This window comes from Ranitomeya variabilis, chromosome 4 (genome assembly GCF_051348905.1).
Source record: "Ranitomeya variabilis isolate aRanVar5 chromosome 4, aRanVar5.hap1, whole genome shotgun sequence".
NCBI lineage: Eukaryota > Metazoa > Chordata > Amphibia > Anura > Dendrobatidae > Ranitomeya > Ranitomeya variabilis.
In genome coordinates this window covers 339,481,737-339,496,378 of record NC_135235.1, presented here as the reverse complement: position 1 = coordinate 339,496,378, position 14,642 = coordinate 339,481,737, and the positions used below count along the sequence as shown (strand labels likewise).

Here is a 14,642-nt window from a genome sequence, read left to right as displayed (position 1 = left end):
AATATAAAATCATTTATCAATTGTGACTCTGATCATGTCATATACTGCATAAAATGCAAAGCCTGCAATATTTGCTATATAGGTTATACCACAAGGAAAATTAAAAAAAGAATTTCGGAACATATAGCTAATATAAAAAATAATAATTCAGGTTATTCTGGGGCTACTAAACATTTTATTTCTGTGCACAAAGGCGATCTATCAGATTTTTCTTTTTTTGGCATTGAAAGGGTTAGTCAGTCACCTAGAGGTGGAGATTGGAGGAAGCAATTAGCTCTGCGGGAAGCTTTTTGGTTTCTAACTTTAGACACCAAATATCCACATGGTATGAATTACAAAAATGATCTTTTTTATATATATTGAATTGACAAACAGATTTTGTGGTAATTTAAAACAGATATTTGTGTATTTCCAATATATTTGGAGAAAAATAAGTTAAAGTTCTGTTATGTGAGTCTAGCTGCAGCCTTTTCCAATGAAATTGATTGCTATGTCTGTGATTGGTTCCCTGTCATATATAAAACTGTTTATCCATGTTGTATTAGTTCCTATGACTAAGGGCGCTGTGGTGCGCCAGAAACGCGTCAGGCAAAGAGGGTTCATCTCTCTTTTTTTTTTAAATTGTTTTTTAAAATGTTCTAATAAATTTTGGTTATTTTACTTACACTGGATGGACGTGCTGGAAATTCCCATTTCTCCTTTCTTCTGCATAGCAAATCGGTTGCAAGCACACACTTAAGGCAGCCAATAACTTATGCAAACGGCAGTTCTTAACCCCTTCCCGACCTGTGACACAGCGTATGCGTCATGAAAGTCGGTGCCAATCCGACCTGTAACGCATATGCTGTGTCACAGAATGATCGCCCCTGCAGATCGGGTGAAAGGGATAACTAATTTCATCTTACCGGCAGGGACAGGGGGAGTGGTACTTCGCCCCCCGTGGCTACAATCGCTCTGATTGGCTGTTGAAAGTGACGTTTCACTTTCAATCAGAGCAATCGTAATATTTCACCAATAAAAATTGCTGCAATATCATCGGCCATGGCTGGAGACCGTGATCTGCCACCGATCCACCGCCCCCGTCCTCCTTCATGTCCTGTGCTCCGCTCCCCTCCGTCCTCCTGTCTGCTCCGCCCCTCAGTCCGATCTCACCCCCCCCCCCGCTGTCCGATCCCATCCCCACATAGTTACCGACCTCCGGTGTCCGTCCGTCTTGCATGCGTAGTGCGCTCGCATTCCAGGCACATTTTGATCGCTGTGATAGGTTCTATCACAGCGATCAAAATGAAAAAAATAATAAATAAACCCCCCCTTTATCACCCCCATAGGTAGGGACAATAATAAAATAAAGAAAATATATTTACTTTTATTTTTCCACTAGGATTACGGTTAGAACTAGGGTTAGAATTAGGCTATGTGCATATGGTGTGGATTTGGCTGCGGATCCGCAGCGGATTAGCCGCTGCGGATTCGTAGCAGTTTTCCATCACGTTTACAGTACCTTATAAACGCATGGAAAACCAAATCCGCAGTGCCCATGGTGCAGAAAATACCGCGCGGAAACGCTGCGTTGTATTTTTTCCATCATACATGACGAGAGAGGGGATCCGCCCATCAAGGACAGGAAACCTTCAAGATAAAAGGGGCGGCTCCTCTCTCCACATCAGTTGGTTTCCTGTCCTTGACGTGGAACCCTCAAGATGGAAGACTTCTGATGAAGACAGAAGAGGATGCCTGGGTCGGGTGGATTTGGGCAGGCGCTGGTCTGCTGCACCCATCAACAGGTACCGGTAGTCGCCTCGGGGGCCATGTATACCATGCCCCCCCTGAGCGAAGCATGGCCACAGCCCGCGAGGCGAACGCCCGAGTGAATATTATCCACGAGGGCCGCAGGTGGCGTTTCCCCCCTGTTGATTGGAAAATCCTTATGTCCACGAGGGTCACTATGGTGCCCCCCCTGTTGACCAAAGGTGGCCATGCAGCCCGTAAGGCACATCGGTGCCCGGGCTAGGTAAGCTCCTCAGAGGTTTTGGGGCCCTCCCTGTCGAGCGTGAAGAGCAGGTCTCCCCCCTTCCCCCCTCCTCCCTGGTCGGTACCTGAACAAAGGAGCGGTGTCCGCTGAGAGGCGTCTGGTCGTTGGGGGGGTGAATGCGGCGCTGTCTCCTGGAGTCCGTGGCGTGGACATTTTCCAGCGCTGCGAGCTCCTGCTCAGCCGGCGTCGGGTACCCGGAAATGGTGGGTACGCGCATGCGCACAATACCCGGCGGCAGCACTCGGAATGTTATAGAGGTGCTAAGCAGCAGGGGGACCGAAAGAGGCGGGCCCGTCCGTAGTGTTCGGAGAGGCAGGATCAACCAGGTGAATTGTGAGCGCGCATCGGAAGTGGTTGCCGGGTGCGCGCTCTGGCATAATTATACAGCACAGGCGTTGCGCTAGCGGCGGCAAAGGCAGGATCAACCAGGTGATTGATTGCATATAGGAGCACCGGAAGTGATGCAGGCACGATCAGCTAGGTAATCATTCATGACAGGTGCGAACATACACCTGATTACTGAAGCGTCCAGTAAAGGCAGGATCAACCAGGTGATCCATTAAAAAAAAAAAAGGGAGTGAATCTATTTAAATGAACCAGATGCGCTGCCCTGTGTCACTAAACCAGGTGAGGTTGAAGGTGACTACTCTTGTTGCGAGGTGGTGTGTATGATGGAGAGCTTTTCACCAGAACATTTGATGCCACAGCAAGAGGTGCAGGAGAGGCAGTCTCGCTCAAGCGAAAAGAGCCAGATCCGCCATGGCAGCAGCAGAAGCCGCTCAGACAGCGTACGGATGGATCGGCATACCAAGGAGGGGTCCCTAGTCTCATTGGAAGACACGGAGAAAACCAATCAACCTCCGGATCCGGTACCCGTACTTTGAAAGCGTCCGAGTGGTGAGTGAACTGCGAGAAAGTCCAGCACGCTAATGTCTGTTCTTTTCTCTTATCTCCTCTCTCCCCTCTTTTCTTACATACATTGGGGGGTGGAGTATAGGAGGTCCCCAAAAAGTAAAGGCAAAGAATAAAAATAAGGAATGTCCCTTATGTAAAAAGCCTTTAAAGCCATCTTGGGGTAAAAGACTGTGTCAGGAGTGTATCAACAAGACTGTGGCGGAGGAAACACCCTCCTTTACGGACAGCCTAAGATCTCTGATCCAGTCCGAAGTCTCTAGGTCTGTAAAAGCATTACAGACAGCTGACACAGATGCCAGATCTAGGGACAGATCCAGCCCCTCAGTAGCATCCCAAAGAGATTCCTCAGAGTCAGAGGGGGACTCAGATACAGCTCGCTGCTCAGATAGTAGCTCAGAGGAGGAAGATGTATTTCCAGCGGAAGCTATGGATAAGCTTATTAAAGCTGTTCGCTCTACCATGGGGCTGGTAGATGAGAAGGCAAAGAAGACAGCACAAGAACTTATGTTCAGTGGTCTGCAAAAGAGGAAATGGAGGTCATTCCCTATTAATGAACAGCTACAAGAACTGATTAAAAGGTAATGGCAAAAACCGGAAAAAATGTCCCAGATAACCACCCCCCTAAAGAGAAGGTATCCATTTGAGGAAGAGGCGTCCTCATCTTGGGATAGAGCCCCAAAGATTGATGTGGCAGTCTCAAAGGTTGCCAGGAAATCCTCCCTGCCATTCGAGGACCTAGGTTCTCTAAAAGATCTTCTGGATAGGAAGGTGGACAGTTCCCTGAAGTCAGCATGGGAAGCCTCGGCAGGAGCACTAAGGCCAGCTATCGCGGCCACTTGTGTAGCCAGATCCCTTAAAATCTGGATAGACAACCTGGAGGAACAGGTAGAACAAAAAGTTCCCAGAGAAGCTATCCTAGAGGCAATACCAACCATGAGAACAGTGGCAGTGTTTCTAGCTGAAGCGTCAGCAGACTCGGCTAGGCTAGCAGCAAAGTCAGCAGCTTTAGCAAACACAGGACGCCGTGCCTTATGGCTTAAATGCTGGCCAGGAGATACTCAGGAAAAGATGAAGAAGATGCTCTTTGCCTTGTGAGGGGAACTTCCTGTTTGGACCGGCGTTAGACGAGGTGTTGGAGAAAGCCGGTGACAAAAAGAAAAACTTTCCAAAACAGCCATTTCAGCCCTTTCGTCGTTCCTTTCGGAGAGGCCAAAAATTCCGAAGGCAGCAGTATAGAGTCCGAGACAGGAGTAACCTGGACAAGCGACCCAGGGGAGGAAAGGGCTTCTATTTTGGCAAGTCCCCCAGAGACACCAAGAAACCCTCCCAGTGACTGTCTTTCTCAGGTGGGAGGGAGGCTCTCTCACTTCCTTCCAGCCTGGGAGAGGATCTCATCCAGCGTATGGATCCGACAGATCATAGGGTCAGGCCTAAAACTAAAATTCCACCACTGGCCTCCAAAAAGATATATGCAGACCCCGGTACAGTCCTCCCAAGAGAAACAAGACAGTCTGGAGGGGGAAGTAACATCACTCCTAGACAAACACGTCTTGGAAGAAGTTCCTATAGAGGAAAGGAGGGAAGGATTTTATTCCCCTCTTTTTCTCATTAAAAAAAAAGACCATTCTTGGAGGACAATAATAAATTTAAAAGGTCTCAACAAATTTCTTATAATACCATCATTCAAGATGGAAACCATAAAATCAGCGGTGAAACTTCTATATCCCCAGTGTTACATGTCCGTCCTCGACCTCAAGGACGCTTATTATCACGTCCCAATCAGACAACAAGATCGTCAGTTTCTCAGAGTGGCAGTTCAGATGGGGTCCCAGTTGCATCACTTTCAGTACAGGGCTCTGCCCTTTGGGATAGCAACAGCCCCACGGGTATTTACAAAGCTGATTGCAGAGGTCACAGCACATCTCAGAGAAAAAGACACTCTGATAATACCCTACTTGGACGACTTCCTGATAGTGGGGAAGAACTTTCATCACTGTCAGGAGCAGGTCAGGATAGTGATGGACACTGTACAGACACTGGGATGGCAACTAAACCTCAAGAAATCCAAACTAGAGCCAGCAATGGTCCAGAATTTCCTGGGGATAACGGTAGACTCCGTGACACAGGAGTGTCGCCTCCCAGAAGAAAAAGAGGAAAAAATCAAACAGATGATTAAGACCACATTGAAAAGCCAGAGATGACTTTAAGAAGAGCCATGTCAGTATTGGGGTCCCTAACCTCCTGCATACCGGCAGTAAAATGGGCCCAGTTCCATGCAAGAGAACTGCAGTGGTGTGTGCTGCAGAACGACCTGGAACTTCAGGGGCAGCTAGAGCAGAAGCTCATTCTCCCTCTCTCTGTACTCCGATCACTCAGATGGTGGTTACAGATAGTCATCTCCGAGAGGAGTTCCCTGGACATATACAGCCTCCAAAGTGATCACAACGGACGCCAGTCCATGGGGGTGGGGAGCTCACTCAGACACAGTATGGGTCCAAGATCCCTGGGCTCAAGATGAGAAATATCTATCCTCAAACGAGTGGGAACTCCTAGCAACAGAAAAGGTGCTAGAGAGATTACTCCCACACTTGACAGGGCATCACGTGAGAGTCCTATCGGACAACCGAACAGCGGTCGCATACGTGAACCACCAGGGGGGCACCGGTTCTCAGTCACTGATGCACATAACCAGAAGACTCATGACTCTAGCCGAAAGGCATTTCCTTTCATTATCGGCCCTGCATATTCGAGGTGTGGACAACATAAAGGCAGACTTTTTAAGCAGGAACCACTTGAGGCAAGGGGAATGGTCCCTAAAAAAGTCCATTTTTCAACGGATAATACACATGTGGGGAAGACCCAGTATAGACCTCTTTGCCTCGAAAGCCAACAAAAAAGTTCAAAAATTCTGCTCCCTGAACCCAGCAGACAGGCTGTTGGCAGTAGACGCCTTCAGCTTAGAATGGACGTCAGAACTCCTGTATGCCTTCCCACCGATATGTCTAATCCCAGCAGTTCTGAGGAAGATCAGGGAGGACAAGGCCAGAGTGATTGAAATAGCTCCCTTCTGGCCGAAAAGACCATGGTTTTACTGGCTGAGTGATGTCAGTGATGACGGACCCGTGGGTTCTCCCAGAAGACCAGGACCTTCTAACACAGGGTCCCTTCAACCACCCGCAGAGTTCCGGGCTACATTTGACAGCCTGGCATTTGAACGGTCGTTACTAGAGAAAGAAGGGTTCTCAGATGGTTTAGTATCCACCTTGCTCAGTAGCAGAAAACCAGTAATGACCAAGATCTATGGGAGAATATGGAAGAAATTCCTGTCCAGTTCAGGGCCAATACGGGAAGGGGAGGTCCCGATAGTGGCAATACTGGAGTTCCTACAAAAGGGCTTAGATCTGGGGTTAGCTGTTAGTACCCTCAAAGTACACATTTCAGCCTTAGCAGCCCTTTTCAACTGTGACCTGGCAAGCAATAGGTGGGTGGTGAGGTTTATCCGAGCCTGTAGAGCTGACTCTGTTCCATCCCCTACTCCTCCACCATGGGATCTAAATTTAGTGTTAACAACTTTGACAGAAAGCCCCTTTGAGCCGTTAAATACAACATCAGATAAAGTACTGACATTAAAGACAGCTTTGTTGTTGGCACTTACATCGGCCCGTAGGGTGGGGCACTTACACGCGTTGTCAGCTGACCCCCCCCCCCCTTACACACAAATTATGGACGATAGGGTTATATTAAAATTAGATCCGGCATATCTCCCCAAAGTGGTATCGAGATTCCATAGGGCTCAGGATATAACCCTGCCCTCTTTCTGTCCCAATCCTAGTAACAAGAAAGAGGAGAGACTCCATTGCCTAGATGTCAGGAGATGTATCCTACAGTATTTAGAGATGACAAAATCCTGGAGGAAACAGAGGGCTTTATTTGGTTCATTCCAGGGGTCAAGGAAAGGCCTTAAAGCCTCAAAACAAACTTTAGCTAGATGGGTGAGAGGCCAATATTCTAGCGTATAGTAGGGCAGGCAGGGTTATTCCACAGGGTCTGAGAGCCCACTCCACGAGGTCCATGGCGACGTCATGGGCGGAGAGAGCAGATGCTACCATCAACCAAATCTGTAAGGCGGCCACTTGGTCCTCTCAGTCTACATTTTTTAAACATTATAGGCTAGACCTATCTGCTACCTCTGATCTCACATTTGGGAGAAGAGTGTTACAAGCATTGATCCCTCCCTAAAGAGAATACAAATCTCTGTAACTCTCTCGTGGTGCCGTCATGTATGATGGAAAAACACTGGTATTACTTACCTGGTAATGTGTTTTTTCATGAGACATGACGGCACCCTCATATTCCCACCCTTTTGATCACGTCATTAGTTGGGTGCATTATTTGTATTATACACTCCCTGGGGTATCGGTGAATAGAACCATATAAGATGTATTATTTATGTGTACACTAACCAGCGGAGTTCCTCTCGTACTCTGTAAAACAACTGATGTGGAGACAGAAGCCGCCCCTTTTATCTTGAAGGTTTCCTGTCCTTGATGGTCGGATCCCCTCTCTCGTGGTGCTGTCATGTCTCATGAAAAAACACATTACCAGGTATGTAATACCTGTGTTTCCGCAGCATGTCAATTCTTTGTGCGGATTCCGCAGCGTTTTACACCTGTTCCTCAATAGGAATCCGCAGGTGAAATCCGCACAAAAAACACTGGAAATCCACGGTAGATCCGCAGGTGTAACGCAGTGCGTTTTACCTGCGGATTTTTCAAAAACTGTGGAAAAATCCTCACACGAATCTGCAACGTGGGCACATAGCCTTAGGGTTAGGGTTCGAATTAGAGTTAGGGTGGGAATTAGGGTTAGGGTTGGAAATAGGGTAAAGATTAGGGTTAGGGGTGTTTTGGGGTTAGGGTTAGGCTTGTGGTTAGGGTTATGGTTAGAGTTGGGGTTAGGGTTGGGGTTAGGGATGGGATTAGGGTTATGGCTAGAGTTGGGATTAGGGTAGGGGTGTGTTGGGGTTAGTGTTGGAGTTAGAATTGAGGGGTTTTTCACTGTTTAGGTACATCAGGGGTCTCCAAATGCAACATGGCGCCACCATTGATTCCAGCCAAACTTGCGTTCAAAAAGTCAAATGGTGCTCCCTCCCTTTCAAGCCACGGCGTGTGCCCAAACAGTGGTTTACCTAAAAATATGGGGCATAAGCGTACTCAGGAAAAATTGCACAACAACTTTGGGGATCTAATTTCTCCTGTTACCCTTGGGAAAATAACAAATTGGGGCTAATAACTTACATTTTTGTGGGAAAAAAAAAAAAATTTAAAAAAAGATTTTTTATTTTCACAGCTCTGCGTTATAAATTTCTGTTTGGGGTATCAGCGTACTCAGAACAAACTGGACAACAACTTTTGGGGTCCAATTTCTCCTGTTACCCTTGTGAAAATAAAAAATTGCGGGCTAAAAAATAATTTGAGGAAAGAAATGATTTTTTATTTGCATGGCTCTGCGTTATAAACTTCTGTGAAGCACTTGGGGGTTCAAAGTGCTCATCGCACATCTGATTAGTTCCTTGGAAGGTCTAATTTCCAAAATGGGGTCATTTGTTGGGGGAGCTCCGGTGTTTATGCACACAGGGGTCTCCAAACGCGACATGGTGTCCGCTAACGATTGGAGCTAATTTTGCATTCAAAAGTCAAATGGCCCTCCTTCCCTTCCGAGCCTTGCAGTGTGCCCAAACAGTGGTTTACCCCCACATGTGAGGTATCGGTGTACTCAGGAGAAATTGCCCAACAAATTCATTTTATCCTGTTGCCCATGTGAAAATGAAAAAATAGAGACTAAAAGAAATTTTTTGTGAAAAAAGTACTTTTAAGGATCACTTTGTGAAGCACCTGGGGGTTCAAAGTGCTCACTATGCAACTAGATAAGTTCCTTGGGGGGTCTAGTTTCCAAAATGGGGTCACTTGTGATGGAGCTCCAATATTTAGGCACACAGGGGCTCTCCAAATGCGGCATGGTGTCCACTAAAGATTGGAGCCAATTTTTAATTCAAAAAGTCCAATGGCGCTCCTTCCCTTCCGAGCCCTGTCGTGCGCCCAAACAGTGGTTGCCCCCACATATGGGGTATCAGCGTACTCAGGACAATTTGTACAATAACTTTCAGGGTCCAGTTCCTCGTTTTACCCTTGGGAAAATAAAAAAATTGTTTCTAAAAGATCATTTTTGTGACTAAAAAGTGAAATGTTCTATTTCCTTCCAGGTTGCTTCTGCTGCTGTGAAGCACCTAATGGGTTAATAAACTTCTTGTATGTGGTTTTGAGCACCTTGAGGGGTGCAGTTTTTAAAATGGTGTCACTTTTGGGTATTTTCAGCCATATATACCCCTCAAACTAACTTCAAATGTGTGGTGGTCCCTAAAAAAAAATGGTTTTGTAAATTTTGTTGTAAAAATGAGAAATCGCTGGTCAAATTTTAACCCTTATAACTTCCTAGCAAAAAAAAATTTTGTTTCCAAAATTGTGCTGATGTAAAGTAGACATGTAGACATGTGGGTAATGTTATTTATTAACTATTTTGTGTCACATAACTCTCTGGTTTAACAGAATAAAATTCAAAATTTAAAAATAGCAACATTTTCGCCAAATTTAGTTCTTTTTTTTGTTTTTTTTTTTCCCCCCACCTTCACACATAAACGCAAAAATTATCGACCTAAAATTACTAACATGAAGCCCAATATGTCACAAAAAAACATTCTCAGAATCACTAGAATCCATTGAAGCGTTCCTGAGTTATTACCACATAAAGGGACACTGGTCATTAACCCCTTAATCCCATATGACGTACTATCCCGTCGAGGTGGGGTGGGCCTTAATTCCCACCGATGGGATAGTACGTCATATGCGATCGGCCGCACTCACGGGGGGATCGCGGCCGGGTGTCAGCTGACTATCGCTGCTGACATCCGTCACTATGTGCCAGGAGCCGTCACGGACCGCCCCCGACACATTAACCCCCGGCACACTGCGATCAAACATGATCGCAGCGTTCCGGCGGTATAGGGAAGCATCGCGCAGGGAGGGGGCTCCCTGCCGGCTTCCCTGAGACCCTCGGAGCAACGCGATGTGATCGCGTTGCTCCGAGCGTCTCTTACCTCCTCTCCCTGCAGGTGCCCGGATCCAAGATGGCCGCAGGGCTGCATCCGGGTCCTGCAGGGAGTGGCTTATCAAGCGCCTGCTCAGAGCAGGCGCTGGTAAGCCTGCAGCGCTGTAAGTCAGATCGCTGATCTGACAGAGTGCTGTGCAAACTGTCAGATCAGCGATCTGTGATGTCCCCCCCTGGGACAAAGTAAAAAAGTAAAAATAAAAATTTCCACATGTGTAAAAAAAAAAAAAAAAAAAAAAAAAATCCTAAATAAAGAAAAAAAATATATAATATTCCCATAAATACATTTCTTTAAATAAAAAAACAATAAAAGTACACATATTTAGTATCGCCGCGTCCGTAAGGACCCAACCTATAAAACTGTCCCACTAGTTAACCCCTTCAGTGAACACCGTAAAAAAATTTAAAAAACCAGGCAGAAAACAACACTTTATCATACCGCCGAACAAAAAGTGGAATAACATGCTATCAAAAAGACAGATATAAATAACCATGGTACCGCTGAAAACGTCATCTTGTTCCGCAAAAAAACAGCTGCCATACAGCATCATCATCAAAAAAATTAAAAAAGTTATAGTTTTCAGAATAAAGCGATGCCAAAATTATTTTTTCTATAAAAGTTTTTATCGTATAAAAAAATGATATGAGGTATCGCCGTAATCGTACTGACCCAAAGAATAAAACTGCTTTATCAATTTTACCAAACGTGGAACGGTATAAACGTCCCCCCCCCCCAAAAAAAAGATATTCATGAATAGCTGGTTTTTGGTCATTCTGCCTCACAAAAATCGGGATAAAAAGCTATCAAAAAATGTCACGTGCCCGAAAATGTTACCAATAAAAACGTCAACTCGTCCCGCAAAAAGCAAGACCTCACATGACTCTGGACCAAAATATGGAAAAATTATAGGTCTCAAAATGTGGAGACGCAAAAACTTTTTTGCTATAAAAAGCATCTTTTAGTGTGGGACAGCTGCCAATCATAAAAATCCGCTATAAAAAACGCTATAAAAGTAAATCAAACCCCCCTTCATCATTCCCTTAGTTATGGGAAAATAATAAAATTTAAAAAATGTATTTATTTCCATTTTCCCATTAGGATTAGGGCTAGGGCTAGGGTTGGGGCTAGGGTTGGAGCTAAAGTTAGGGTTAGGGTTGGGGCTGAAGTTAGGGTTAGGGCTAAAGTTAGGGTTGTTGCTAAAGTTAGGGTTGGGGCTAAAGTTAGGGTTATGGTTGGGGCTAAAGTTAGGGTTAGGGTTTGGATTACATTTACGGTTGGGGATTAGAGTTAGGGGTGTGTCAGGGTTAGGGGTGTCGTTAGGGTTACCGTTGGGATTAGGGTTAGGAGTGTTTTTGGATTAGGGTTTCAGTTAGAATTGGGAAGTTTCCACTGTTTAGGCACATCAGAGGCCCTCCAAACACGACATGGCGTCCAATCTCAATTCCAGCCAATTCTGCGTTGAAAAAGTAAAACAGTGCTCCTTCCCTTCCGAGCTCTCCCGTGCGCCCAAACAGGGGTTTACCCCAACATATGGGGTATCAGCGTACTTGGGACAAATTGGACAACAACTTTTGGGGTCCAAGTTCTCTTGTTACCCTTGGGAAAATAAAAATTTGGGGGGCTAAAAATCTTTTTTGTGGGGGAAAAAAAGATTTTTATTTTCACGGCTCTGCGTTGTAAACTGTAGTGAAACACTTGGGGGTTCAAAGTTCTCACAACACATCTAGATAAGTTCCTTGGGATGTCTAGTTTCCAATATGGGGTCACTTATGGGGGTTTCTACTGTTTGGGTACATCAGGGGCTCTGCAAATGCAACGTGACGCCTGCAGACCAATCCATCTAAGTCTGCATTCCAAATGGCGCTCCTTCCCTTCCGAGCTCAGTCATGCGCCCAAACGGTGGTTCCCCCCACATATGGGGTATCCGCTTACTCAGGACAAATTGGACAACAACTTTTGGGGTCCAATTTTTCCTGTTACCTTTGGGAAAATACAAAACTGGGGGCTAAAAAATAATTTTTGTGGAAAAATTGTATTTTTTTTTCACGGCTCTGCGTTATAAACTGTAGTGAAACACTTGGGAGTTCAAAGCTCTCAAAACACATCTAGATACGTTCTTTAGGGGGTCTACTTTCCAAAATGGTGTCACTTGTGGGGGGTTTAATGTTTAGGCACATCAGGGGCTCTCCAAACGCAACATGGCGTCCCATCTCAATTCCAGTCAATTTTGCATTGAAAAGTCAAATGGCGCTCCTTCCCTTCCGAGCTCTGCCATGTGCCCAAACAGTGGTTTACCCCCACATATGGGGTATCAGCGTACTCAGGACAAATTGTACAACAACTTTTGGGGTCCATTTTCTCCTGTTACCCTTGGAAAAATAAAACAAATTGGAGCTGAAATAAATTTTGTGTGAAAAAAGTGAAATGTTAATTTTTATTTAAACATTCCAAAAGTTCCTGTGAAACACCTGAAGGGTTAATAAACTTCTTGAATGTGGTTTTGAGCACCTTGAGGGGTGCAGTTTTTAGAATGGTGTCACACTTGGGTATTTTCTATCATATAGACCCCTCAAAATGACTTCAAATGAGTTGTGGTCCCTAAAAAAAAAAAAAAAAGGTGTTGTAAAAATGAGAAATTGCTGGTCAACTTTTAACCCTTAACTCCCCAACAAAAAAAAAATTTGGTTCCAGAATTGTGCTGATGTAAAGTAGACATGTGGGAAATGTTACCTATTAAGTATTTTGTGTGACACATCTCTGTGATTTAAGGGCATAAAAATTCAAAGTTAGAAAATTGCAAAATTTTCAAAATATTCGCCAAATTTCCGTTTTTTTCACAAATAAACGCAAGTTATATCGAAGAAATTTTACCATTATGAAGGACAATATGTCACGAGAAAACAATGTCAGAATTGCCAAGATCCGTTGAAGCGTTCCAGAGTTATACCCTCATAAAGGGACACTGGTCAGAATTGTAAAAATCAGCCCGGTCATTAACGTGCAAACCACCCTCGGGGCTTAAGGGGTTAAGGTCAAAATAGGCTGGGTCATGAAGGGGTTAATATCTTCTCTATTCTCAAGAAGAGGTGAATTGCAATGTTGCTTTTTTATAAGCACTTTACAGTTTTACCCATTTATGAAAAGACCTCCTTTTTAACATATTTTAATAGAAATACTGGCTGTTTTTATGTGACCATACATACAGTGAGAACAATAAGTACCATATATACTCGAGTATAAGCCGACCCGAGTATAAGAGACCCCTAATTTTGCCACAAAATACTGGGAAAACTTAATGACTCGAGTATAACCCTAGGGTGGAAAATGCAGCAGCTACTGGTAAATGTCAAAAATTAAAAATAGATACCAATAAAAGTTAAATTAATTGAGAAATCAGTAGGTTGTGTTTTTGAATATCCATAATGCTCCATACAGTTCATGATGGGCCCCATAACATGCTCCATACAAAATACGCCCCATATAATGCTCCATAAAGTTCATGATGGGCCCCATAAGATTCTCCATATTAAAATATGCCCCATATAATGCTGCACAAATGTTGATTATGACCCCATAAGATGCTCTATTCAGACATTTGCCCCATATAATGCACAAATGCTGATTATGGCCCCATAAGATGCTCCATTGACTATTATGACCCATATCCTGTTGCTGCGATTAACCCCTTCCCGACCCATGACGCCACGTAGGCGTCATGAAAACCTGTGCCAATCCGAACCATGACGCCTATGTGGCGTCATGGAATGATTGCGTCCCTGCAGATCGGGTGAAAGGGTTAACTCCAATTTCACCCGATCTGCAGGGACAGGGGGAGTGGTACTTCAGCCCAGAGGGGGTGGCTTCACCCCCCCCGTGGCTACGATCGCTCTGATTGGCTGTTGAAAGTGAAACTATGAAAACTGGTGAAATATTACAATCCAGCCATGGCCGATGCTGTAATATCATCGGCCATGGCTGGAAAACCTAATCTGTCCCCCCCCACACCCACCGATCGCCTCCCCAGTCCTCGGTTCTGTCCCGTGCTCCCCTCCGTCCTCCTGCCCGCTCCCCCCGTGCTCCGATCCCACCCCCCGTGCTCCGATCACCCCCCCCCCCCGTGCTCCGATCCCCCCCCCTCATACTTACCGATCACTGTGATAAAACCTATCACAGTGATCAAAATAAAAAAATAGTAAATGAAGCCCCTCTTTATCACCCCCATAGGTAGGGACAATAATAAAATAAAGAAAATATATTTTTTTTCCACTAGGGTTAGAACTAGGGTTAGGGGTAGGGTTAGAACTAGGGTTAGCGTTAGAATTAGGATATGTGCACACGGTGCGGGTTTGGCTGCGGATCCGTAGCAGTGTTCCATCAGGTTTACAGTACCATGTAAACCTATGGAAAACCAAATCCGCTGTGCCCATGGTGCGGAAAATACAGCGCGGAAACTCTGCATTGTATTTTCTGCAGTATGTCAATTCTTTGTGCGGATTCCGCAGCGTTTTACACCTGCTCCATAATAGGAAT

The 14,642-nt window shown here is 45.1% G+C and overlaps 1 protein-coding gene across 2 annotated transcripts in view; it reads left to right on the top strand.

The window, feature by feature from the left end:
* The window catches only part of ATG12 (autophagy related 12), a 73,871-nt gene that overhangs the window by 50,625 nt on the left and 8,604 nt on the right, over positions 1-14,642 (top strand). The gene's annotated exons all lie outside the window — the stretch shown is intronic.